The sequence below is a fragment of the Myotis myotis genome, unplaced genomic scaffold, assembly GCF_014108235.1.
Source record: "Myotis myotis isolate mMyoMyo1 unplaced genomic scaffold, mMyoMyo1.p scaffold_m19_p_18, whole genome shotgun sequence".
NCBI classification, from domain to species: Eukaryota; Metazoa; Chordata; class Mammalia; order Chiroptera; family Vespertilionidae; genus Myotis; species Myotis myotis.
In genome coordinates, this window is record NW_023416322.1 from 8,753,909 (window position 1) to 8,766,467 (window position 12,559).

Here is a 12,559-nt window from a genome sequence, read left to right on the forward strand (position 1 = left end):
TGAAGCACCACCTTGTCTGATGGCTCCTATAGTAGCAATGGCTCCTTGGTCTCCAATAAAGTCTCTCCTGTATATGCCTGCGACTTCTCACGTGCCCGGCACCCGAGGCCCCGTGCTCCCACGGCAGCCCTGGGTCAGCTGGGTTTGGGATATAGACGAGTCTGGGTTTACCTGCAGTTATCAGGATCGATCAGCCCAGGGTCTATTTCTAAGGCTCTTATCTACTCAGCAATCCCCCTCCTTGTCTTGCCCCACCCCCCCCCCCAAAAAAAGCCCAAGTTGAAATATAAAAGGCACTGGTGCTGAAATCCTGCCTGATTTAAGCTCTGCTCACAAAGGAGGCCAGGAGCACAGGGAGGGGTGGAAATCAAGTAAGTAAATGTCAGCCCTGCCGTTGGGTAGAAGCCATTAGCCAGGCAGAGCATCCAATTAGTAAGCCACTGAATTAGAGCAGAGAAAGGGGGGGGCCTGACATCAGAGGGCCCTGCGGGAGGGACAGGCTAAGTGGGCAGGAAGGAGCTCCAGGCTGTGGCCTGTGGCGGATAGAGGATTACCCTAAGATGTGCAAATGGCAGGAACCATCCAAATGACAGCTCCCCCCGCCCCAATGCAGACCCCCTTATAAAACGCCCACATGATTCCTTTGTCCTCTCCCAGATCCTGTCTCAGGGAGCCCAGCCATTTCCCGGGCTGTTTTGGAAAAGATTTCTCCCTTCTGCCTGAACCCAGAGACAAAATGAGCAGCTCTCAGCCGCTCAGACGCAGGAGGGGAGCAAATCCCTCGGCAAACAGTATCCGGGAGGTTTCATTTCTCCGCTTTCCAGTACAAACCTCCTCAAACAGATGCCGGAATACATACCTGCTTGTGCTCTCGAGAAGAGAACTGTGTTCGCATGGAGGCGTTTTCATGTAACCCAACACTAATTATTTTATTCTGTAACCAGAGGCTGCCACTACAGAATCTTCTCTCTCTCTCTTTTTTCATGAACTCATTTCCTTGTCCAGAGAAGAAAAAGATGAACGTTTCTCCCTTTCCTCTTAAATTGGAAGAGTTTAGGTTAAGTCTCTGAAAAGCCGCATATGTCAGTGATGCCCAATGTGCCACCAATTCCAGGATTTAGGGGGAAAAATCCACTCTGAAAATGAAAATAGAAAGTAGTTCTGCCCTGGCTGGCATGCTCGGTGGTTAGAGCACCAGTCTGCAAACAGTAGGGCCACAGGTTCAATTCTGGTCAAGGGCACGTACCTGGGTTGCAGGTTCCCCACCTCAGGGCGCATGCAGGGAGGCAGCCAATAGATGTGGCTCTCTCACATCGATCTCTCTCTCTTTCTCTCTCTCTCTCTCCCTCTCCCTCTTCCCTTCCAGTCCCTCTAAAATCTATGGGGGGAAAAATCCTCCAATAAGGATTAACCAAAAAAACAAAAAAGAAAGAAGAAGAAGCTCTGATTTAGGAAAATTGAGTTTCATTTGACAAATTGCCAATGGGCCGCCCCTGAGTGGCATCTCAGGCATGGTCTGTATGCGCAGGAGCTCCTGAGCTCCAGGCACAGGGGGCACAGGACATACATCTCCAGGGCGAAAGGAAGCATGTGGTTAGTGACGCCTGAACGGTCTGCGCTTTGCCCTGTGGGAGTGGAGAGAAGGAAGAAACCCTCACTTCCGAGGCTGCTGGAGAAGACCTGGGGGGAGAAGGTCTTTGAGCCGGACCTTCAAAGGGGTGTCAGATTTTGGCAAAGTAGGGTAAAGGGCACTCCAGCAGGGACCAAGGAGATCCATGTTTGCAGACGGGGGTGTGGCTGAGACTGACCACAGGGGTTGCCACATAAACTCCTGTACATTTAAGGAAGGTACACCTGTATTTCAAATAGTACTTCAGAATTAGGAACTGTACCTCTCAATTGTCAAAACACAAGCCTCCGAATTTAAAAGCAAAACCAGAAGGCACCCACAGTTCAACTAAACGGTGGTTAAAGGTTTCACAGCAAACCCGTTTGTCCTTTGAGGGGAATTCTGTGGTGCGCGTGACAGCAAGGAGAAGTTCACCACCATGTCTGTAGCCTCCATCCACATGTTTATTTTCTGTCATTTCCGTGTGAACTGTGAAAATGAAACGCTTGTGTTGAGACATGCAAGCTATGCCGGGAACGCATAATTGCCCATGAACATGTGAAAAGATCTGCACAACTAGTTTGATTTGAAAATAATATAAACAAGTATATAGCAATAAAAGAAATCATCTGGGGTAGCAACTTGAACAGTTTACATTTCTTCTAATCCTCCTCTCCAACTTACGCGGGAAAGGCTCACAAGAGTAGAGAAGAAACCCAACCAAAGACGTCCCGATCGTCTTAGCTATTAACTGCCTGCATGTAACACCCAGCATGGGGTGTGAGAACACGGCCCCCTCCCAGACCCAGCTCCCCCGCCCCGCCCGGGTCGAGGGGGAGGACATAGTGAAGGCCATCAGTAAGCAGACGACGAGCCTTGGGAGCGAAAACTCCTCGATGTGAGCCCAGACTGTAAACAGCTGCAGAGAAGCAGCTAGTGTTTTGATCTCACACAGCTCGCTGGCGAGCACACACACACACACACACACACACACACACACACACACACCGGCCCCTGCATGCCCTGTTTTGCTTTGTTTTCTGCTCTCTCAAAACCTGTGCTGGGAAATCCTGGGTTGCGGTCAACTTTGCCAGCCGGCCACCCCCGGTACGCACGTAAGTCCTTATAAACCCATGTCGTTCACAGCCTGGCCTCTGGCTTATTTCTTTGGAATCAGCAGGCAATACGCTGAGGTTTTCTGGGACTTGGGCACTTCGCATAACACTGCAATAGCAGCTACTACTTGCTGAATACCTGCTATATGCAAGCTACGTATTACCTACCGCACAAAACCTACGCAGGGGAGAGATGGTAACGTACATTTTTATAGATGAGAAAATAGAAGCCCAGAGTTAGTTTCCCAAGATCATGAGGTAATAGGTAGCGGCACTGGGACCTGAGCCCCGCGAGTCTAATACCATATATGTAGACGGTTCTACTGCATCACGGGGCCTGGCTAATTCTTGGCCCGGTTCTCTAGTGAAGATGAATACGAACTTCATACTCGCTCCTCTTCTCTGAGCTCACTCTGAAATCTCCAAACCTTCTCTATGAATTGGTCTTCATCCAATTCATTTCCAACCTTGGCTGTGTCTGTGCCCCCGAGATTCTGCTGTAATGGGTCTTGGCTACAGCCTGGGTCAGCGAGCAGGTAACAGGCCCCCAGGTGGCAGCCAGGTTCAGGCCCACTGGGTTAGGGGGTTATGATTCTGAGTCTTCAATCCAAACCTGTACCCTAAAGGACTCAGAGGCGATGCTCCCATGTCCAAGTTCGCTTTGGCCAGATCAGATTTTCCCTGAAGCTGCTGGGCCTTTAAGATAAAGAAGGAAAATGCTCCCATGCTAAGCCTGGTGGCAGCCCAGCAAAGACTTGCATTGTGGGTTCCTGTTAGACAGATAAGACCAAACTGGGCTCCCAGCCAGCAATCCGGGGTCAGGCAGTTGTTTAACCGGTTTAATTGCTGTGTGAACAGAAGGCACCACTGCAGCAGTTTATGGAATTTGAGCTCAGAGGGACCAGCTCTCCTTCCATCCTGCCTAGTGGCCTGGACAATAAGGACAGCTGGTTAAGCAACCTAGCTCTCTCTCATCTCTCAGCTGGCTTCTGCCCACCTTCCGAGAGCCAGGGACTGGGCCCCAAAACAGCCGGAGAATCTGTGTCATTTCAGGAAACACAAGAAAGACATCAAAGGAGAATGACAGCAGGGGGACGAGGAGCTACAGGAGACAAACACCCACATGGCTTTCCCTTGGGTTTCTCTCCATTGTTTGCAAAACTCATAATATTAAGACACGCTGCCCATCATGGGGAATGTGGAAAAGAAAAGCAGAATTTTAATCTTCTGAGGTTTAGCCCTCATAATACCATAAACTGAAAATTAAAATCCATACTCCCTTTCCCCCTTTCATATCCGCATACATATTGTTAATACCTATTTCAAAATCATTTCCCCAGAAGCCTCAATCATCCAGAAAGAAAACTTATTGACTTCACTTACGCAGCAGAGGTTTATGTCTTCTTTCTGAGCCTCTTTACTTACATCGTATTTCTAATTCTTATTAAAACTGTGTTCCAACTAGCATTTATTGGATCCCTGCTATCTGCTAGCACTGGCTAGACGTTAGAGATCAATGGATGATTAAGACATTGTCTGTGTGCTCTAAGAGGCCACAATCTAGTCAAAAGTGACGCATCTACAACTTACATCATGTAACAAGTTAGATTGGGCCAAGAGATGATTATGATGATGATGATGATGATGATGATACCCAATCATTCTAATAAGTCTGGTTAGATGGTTTTCCAACCTACAGCAGATTAGAGTTAGAAAATTCAATTTCTGGAGACAGTGGACAGCCTGAAAGCAGAGGAAACACCAAACACCACCACCAACTCACAGAGCACAGGGGTCTGTGAGCACTGGGTATAGGGCAAGCTGTCCTCCAGGCCTCCTCAGATGTCCCTGTTTTAAGGTGGTAATGACACCAGCCTCTTCAGATGTCCCTGTTTTAAGGTGGTAATGACACCACACAGGTACCAGTAACAGTTGGCTTTATTGCTGGGGCCGCACCTGCGGATGGCTTCACTTAGTTCTGACAACAACCCTGAGACTGACATCACTTCCCCACTCGGGGGAAGGAACTGCTGCTCAGCAAGGCCAGCAGCTTGCCAGGGACCCTGGGCTGTCAGGTGGGGGGCCAGGATCTGAACCCAGGGCTGCCTCTCCTGCCACTCCATCCCCAAAGAGGTGCTCACGGTTATAAAGTCCAAGACACAAGAGCTGGCAGAGAGATCGTCTCATTCAATGTCCTCATTTTACTGAGGAGGAAATAAAAGCGAAGTCGTTCCAAAATATTCAAAGTTATATTTATCTATATTTATTTATTAAGGTATAATTGACATATACCATTGTATTAGTTTCAGGTGTACAACGTAATGATTTGGTGTTTGTGTGGACTGTGAAATGATCACCACAATAAGTCTAGTTAACATCTGACACCTTACAAAAACAATCTGTTCTCTGTATCTATGAATTTGGTTTTTCTGTTTTGTTTCAAATTTGACATATAAGTGAGGTCATACAGAATTTGTCTTTCTCTCTCTGACTTATTTCACTCAGCATAAAACCATCAAGGTCTGTCCAGGTTGCCACAAATGTCAAGGTTTCATTCTTTTTTATGGCTGAATAGTATTCCATTGTATATATGTACATCTTCTTTATCCATTCATCCATTGATGGACACTTAGGTTGTTTCCATATCTTGACTGTTGTAAGTAGTGCTTCAATGACCATAGGGGAACATATATCTTTTTGAATTAATGTGTTTTTTTCTCCTTTGGACAGCTACCTAGAAGTGGAATTGCTGGACCATATGGTAGTTCTTTTTTTTAATTTTTGAGGAATCTCCATACTGTTTTCCATAGTGGCTGCACCAATTCACAATCCCAACGATGGTGCACAAGGGTTCTCTTTTCTCTGCATCCTCACCTGCATGTGCTATTTATATATATAGTAGCCATTCTAACAGGTGTGAGGTAATATCTCATTGTGGTTTTGATTTGCATTTTCCTGATGAGTGATATTGAGCATCTTTTCATGTACCTGTTGCCCTCTGTATGTCTTCTTTGAAAATATGTCATTCAAATCCTCCACCCATTATTTTATTCACATTTTGTTGTTATTGGTTGTATGAGTTCTTTATATATTTTGGATATTAACCCCTTATCAGATATATGATTTGCAAATATTTTCTCCTACAAAATTCTATTTAGAATTCTTTGCTTTAAAAGGCAAAGGACAGTCTAACATTTCAGGAAGATTTCTATCAAATATCATCTCCATAACAATGGCACAGGTTGGGTTCCTTAGAAGCAGAGCCTGAGGTAGGCACTTGGGGCATATTACAGAAGTGCTCTTCAGACAGACCTGTGAGGACCTGGAGCAGACTAAGGGGAAAGAGCCACCAAAAACTGTGGTTCCCGGTAAAGTTTAGCCCTGGCCTGGTTCATGCCGCATGGGGGGGAGGGTGGGGTTCTCGGGAACATAAATGACATTGCAGATTGTTTTTCCATATCAGTAAGTCTTTGGCTGTGGCTGCCCAGGGTGGATATAACTGACCAGGGGAAGCAGCCCCCATTGAATGAGGGCAACTCTCAGGAGTAGGGCACCCATAACTGTGAGCCAACAACCGCATAGCAGCGGTGGGAACCCTGGGCCAGGGAAGGGGACCGGGCGGAGCATCAACAGTATTCACGCACACACTCTGTTTATGCCTCTGCTTCCCCATGAGATGGTGAACTTCATTATATCCCAGCTCCTAGCACATAGTAGGCCCTTCAGAAATGTCAGCAGAATGATGCATAGCTGGGAGGGAAATGGTCATGCTCACAAAGAGGCAAACTGTAGCTACCTGGAAAAGACTGCCAGCTGGATGCAGCATCGCCGGGCAGAAGGCTGCGCTGGGCCGCAGGAGGAGACAGGAAGACTCACTGAGTGCAGGGCCACAGCCTTCCCATCGCCACCAGGGTTTGCTGAGAGTGCAGATCTGTTCCTCTCAAGCAATCCTTTTGCTTCCTCACTTTGGAAGAGCATATTAGATCAAAAAAGGAGCTTTTGATGGTTTCTCGCGAGCAGGAGACATCTGTGCTGTCACTGAGAATTAATCGTAGAAAGCCTAGCCTAAGGATATGCCCAAATATCTCTCTTTTTGCTACCAGATTTGGTATAAGCAAGAAGCAGCCTGGCAGGTGATTAGTGACATGTTCCCTACACCTCCCCACATGGCCTACTTTTTGCAAGCACCGTCCTTCCTTTAAGTGAAGCTGTTAGCGAGCGCAGAACGCTGCCTATTGCTCTTTTGCTGAGTTGCAGTACTGGACTTATAAGGGAAACACAGTGTAAGCCAGTGATGGCGAACCTTTTGAGCTCGGCGTGACAGCATTTTGAAAAACCCTAACTTAACTCTGGTGCCGTGTCACATATAGAAATTTTTTTATATATTTGCAACCATAGTAAAACAAAGATTTATATTTTTGATATTTATTTTATATATTTAAATGCCATTGAACAAAGAAAAATCAACCAAAAAAAAATGAGTTCGCGTGTCACCTCTGACACGCGTGTCATAGGTTCACCATCACTGGGGTAGGTGCTCCCTAGAGTCTGCATGGCTGTTGGTGCCCTGACAAAATACAGCCTCTATATCCCGAGATCTCAACGACTGGGTTATGTTTTCCACATTTGTCAAAAATCAAGAAAGATGCATGATATTGCTTGACTTCTGAGTATGGTGATAAGAATGGACATCAGAGAGAGTGAGGAAGTTGATTGGTTTTAAAAGAGAATTCAAGAGCTGGATGGCATCAAGTATGATGCGAGAGTTAAGGACTATTTCACTAGGTTGCCATTAAGAATACAAAAAAAAAAGATAGTGATAAGAAATAGTGGAGTTTGGGGCTAGAAAAAGCACATTAGGCCCCCAACATCTCTGGTGGGCTCTGCTAGAACCACCACTGTGTTGATGCCAGGGTACCTGCTACAGTGGATTATACGGGGTGCCACCCGCCAAATGTATACACACTGTAACAACTCTTAGCTCAATTTTGAAAATGAAATGGCATATATATATATATATATTTCTTTATTGATTTTAGAGAGGAAGGGAGAAGGAGAGAGAGATAGAAACATCAATGATGAGGGAGAAGCATTGACTGGCTGCCTCCTGCACGCCCCCCACTGGGGATCAAGCCCGCAATCCAGGCATGTGCCCTTGGCCGGAATCAAACCTGGGACCCTTCAATCCGCAGGCTGACACTCTATCCACTGAGCCAAGCCGGCCAGGGCTGAAATGGCTTTTTAACAAACACTGCCTTTAAAACTATTCAGAGTGTGTGTATACATTATTTTGGGGCACATTGTATCTATACCCTGCCTGCTCTGGCATGTTCTGTGGGCTCCCCTGGGCACACAGTGTGGAAAGTCAGGGGACTTGTCCAAGTACAGTTTGATTTGGCCATGCCTGTGGCTGAGGGAGAAGTGTGGGGTGTGATTCTGACAAAGGAAGAAGAAAAGGGAGCCAGATGACACAGATCGGCTGTCTACAGAGGGAAAGGCCAGAGGCCTGGAAGCAGAATCTAAATTGTACATGTACTGTGGCCCACAGTTGTTTGTTGGTGTATGTGTTTTTTTAAAGATTTGATATTAGTTGCCAACTTGGAGAATTCAGAAATTTCAGCTAAATATCCAGAATTTTCACTTTTCTTGAAAAACCTACCCACATTCCTGCATGGCAAGTCTTGGCTGGGCTGGGGAGCCGCTGCCCCTCCGGTGTTATGGGGGTGTACCGTCATTCTGCAAGTCCCTGGGCTCACACATTCATGTACACAACTCGCCTGGCCCCCGTGGCTGTGAGACCCCTGGCATCATGAGCGAATGCTGTAATTGCTTATTTTCATCTTTCCTTTTTTACAGTTGTGGTAACATATACATAACAAAATTCACCATTCTGACTGTACAGTTCAGCGATACTAAGCACAGTCACCCTGCTGGGCAGCCTCACCACCATCTCCAGGACATTGCTCATCCTCCCCAAACTGAAACCCTACCTACACCATCAGACAACAGCTCTCCATTCCCCGCTCCGCCAGCCCCTGGCGTCCACTCTGTCTCCACGAATCTGACTACTCTAGGTCTCCCACTAAAGTGGAGTCATACAGTGTTTGTGCTTTTGTGACTGGCTTACTTCACTGAGCACAATGTCTTAAAGGCTCATCGTTGCGTAGGTTCTGACTCAGAATACGGGTGCTCATTTTACAGATGGGGAAACTGAGGCCCCAGAAAAGCCCTCAGTCCCACATGCAAACAGGGACAGACTTGGGATTGGAACCTGGACCCCTGATTCCCTGCTCAGGGCACTTTCCCGCTCCTTGCCCCCTTCTGAGCCTGGGTTTCAACTTCCCAGTCGTGTAAGTAGGAAAGACATGCTCTTCATAGCGGCAGAGTGATCCTTATTCACGCAGATTTCGAACGTGCCCTTCTCCTGTTTGCCCATCTGATGGGTTGCCCAACATCAAAGGGGAAAAAACTACCCTTTAGTCAGAAATGAACATCAATTACCCCTTCTCCTCCGAAGGGGAGAGAAAAAACAAAAAAGGCAAACTCATTCTGTCCCCTCCATATATTGCTAGCTGGTCCTTGCACTCCACAGAGGCTTTGAACCGTGGCTCTCTAGAAACCAGTTCTCACATTGTTCTCTCACGGCTGCAGCGTTCCTAGAACAGCCCCCTTCTGCTCAAAGAGATTGCTTCACTCAGCAGCGTGTGTTCAGTTCCACCCACGGATGCGAACACGTGCAGGAGCCCTGGTTTCTCAGGCCCGTGGTCCCTGATGCGGGAGCTCGTGCACCTGCTGACCAGCGCTCAGCTGTCACACCCCCGCGTGGATCGTCTCTGCTCCTCACTCACCTGCGCTGCCAAAGGGAATGGGAAGGAAGCCGCCCAGGATGTGCACTAAGGTGGCCGGGCGGTCCTGGGTGACAGTCACACGCCCCTTCGCGGACCCTCTTAATGGGTTCAGCTCATTTCTTCTGAGCAAGCTTGTTAAAAGCCAGCGCGGCTTGGTACGCTAATGAGCTTCCCTTTCCTTTTCTGCCGCCCAAGTTTCTAGGGGAACTCTTCCCCTGAATCAAATGCTAAGTGGGTCAGGCACTTTCTTATTTTAGTCCTGAGACATTTCTTGCTCCAGGAAAGAGTAAAGGTTTATTTTACTTCAAAGACCAGCCCTTCACGTTACTCAAATCAGCAAGACTTTTCCTGGCTGGGTGGCGGGGGTGGGGTCTGGGGAGAGAAGGAAGGGAAAAAAGCAAGACAACCTCCCAAATATCAATACTCTTTTTTTTTTTTTGCATGTGGGAGTTATCACCAACCACTATAGATATGAACAATGTGGTCTAGCACTGCTTTATTTATCGCTGTGGCAATGAAAATAACTTGGCACGCAGCCAGTTATTTTTAAGAGGTGGTAGCACAGTGTTTCTTTGAATGTCAAAACCCAGAAATAGAGCCTTTAAGAATTTCTTCCATCTGCCAGACTGGATGTTGGCTGGGCAGAGATTTCCACAGCACACGTGTTGGAATCGGCCTCCTGGCCCGTATGTAGAACACAAGCCCGTGAAACCCGCCGCCCCCGTGTGGCGTGCAGCTGGCCGAATGCAGCCCGGCTCCACTTACCTGGTTGGTAGCCAGAGGGAGAACTCCCTGCTGGGTGGCAGGTCTGACCCTGGGGTCAGTGGTGACATATACAGGAAGGAGCAGTACCAGCCCTGGGAATGACAGCCCGTTAACTGGATGAACCCTGCAGAGGAGGTTGATTGGGAAGGCCTTTCAACAGCACTTTGCTCACTTTAGGAACTCCTCCCAGGAATACATAGGAGGTGAAATCTGGGGTGTTGGTTTTGTGGTTTCAAATGTCTGGGTTGTAAATGGCTTGAAAAGGAAGTGGGCTCGTGAAGACTTCACTTTGAGAAGAGATCCAAAGACGATTGAGGTGCAGCCCCCAACCCAAGGGGCTCCAAGGTTTGTAGAGGAGGCAGATGAGTCGTTAGAACTAGAAAAATGAACACCCTGATGGCTGGGAGTTTGCTCTCCCAAGAGGAGACTAAATCTCTCTACCGATTTCCCTTCTGCTACCAAGCCTAGTGGGGGAGAGAGCCCTGCCTGGGAATTCGATGTGGCCCAAGGTCAAGAACATGTCAGTGTCATGGCTTCTGCTGGGTCGTGTAGCGGATGGCGGGGTGGGGGTGGACAGATGACTGTTGGGAACGACACTGGGGAAGGCCCAGTTCTTTCCTCCCCACAGTTTAGCTTCTACCTTATGTCTCAAATTTCAGAAAAGTCTGTTACATACCTCATTCGTGTGATCGAATCGTGGAGACTTTAGGGACAGGGCCTTCCCTGTATCAGCCCTCTGCAGAAGTCAGCTTGGTGGCAGCACTTTCATATTGACGAAGGACAGTGGCCCAAGTACGGGAGTCAGTCCCGTACCCCATACACACTTTCCCCAGGTTACCTGGGAGAAGGTGAGGCTTGAAGAGAAGGTCATGAAATACTTGGGTCACATCACAAATACTCCTTCTCTCCCTGGGAGTCCCATAAAAGTACCCCTGTCTGCTCACCAGCACAGTTGTCCGAGCCACCCCACCTGTAGCATCTCCTGATTTCTCCTTTGCTGCCCTCGCTCCCAGCATTGCTCCTCTGTCCTCGTCAAGGGCACGCTGCTGAAGTATGTGTCAAAGTGCGCTGCCCCCCACAAATGCTGAGCTGCCCACTGCTGCTGCTGCCAGCACCCAGCACACAGAGAACTGACCCCTGCTCCCCGTGTCCCTCAGGGGCTTCGGCAAACAGCTCCTTTGGTTTGCTGACTCTTTAGAAACCCTCCCTCCCGAGTGCTCAGGGGAAGCCAGGGGAGCTGTGGAAACTGACATGGAAACTGCCCCTGTGGCTGCAATTAGAGAGGCAGGGGTTGTGAGTTCTTAGAAGAGTTCCTCTTCTCAGGCACTGGCCTCAAGATGAAAGTTTAACTCCTTAATACAGGCTCCCCAAATTATCTATGACATGACCTGAATCCCACCTTCTTGTCCATCCCCATCTCTCACCACCCCCTTTAGTTTTCCTGTGGCCCCCACACTTGCCTGCTCTTGTTAATAGAAGCCTGTGTACGTACTATTAGCTCAGCCTGGAGACCATTCCCTAAGCTTCACTCACTTTCCGGAATCCTACTCATCGTGCTGGATTCAGCCATGGCACTACTTTCTCCGGGAAGCTACCCAGGTCCACTCCCGACGCCTGAGAAAATTGTGCTCCCAGGGCACCCTGTCCTACCATCAATCATGAACCCTGTAATGTCTGTTGACCTCTCCATCTCCCCTCAAGTTGTGCCTTAAATATCAATGCCATGGCCTGAGCTGCAGAACTCGTTTCAGCAGTTCAAAGGCAGCAGGCCAAGGCCTCTGTGAGCCCCTCAGCCTTTCTCTCATGCTTTTTACCTCATGGTCACAGAATAGCTGCTGCTGCCCAATATGTTCCAGCATCTCTTCATATCACCAATTATCCAGTCAGCCTCTAATTTTCTTGATCATTTTTATTGCTTTATTTGAATCAGATTCATATCACGTTTGGCTATTTTTTAACAATATTATATACATTAAGCTCCAAATGACCTTTTATGAGATTAAAAATAAATTCTTATTTGTTTGAGCTGGTCATACTGGAGTTTTATGTTCCTTGCAGCCAAACTGAAATACAGTACACAATTTCTAAAAATTAAAATTTATTTTCTCTCATTAGCAAATTAACACACCCTGCTTATAGAAATCTTAATATAGAATAGTAGAAATAAGGAAAAGGAAATCAGAGTCCCATCACTGAAATACTGGTAACATTTTGACATATTT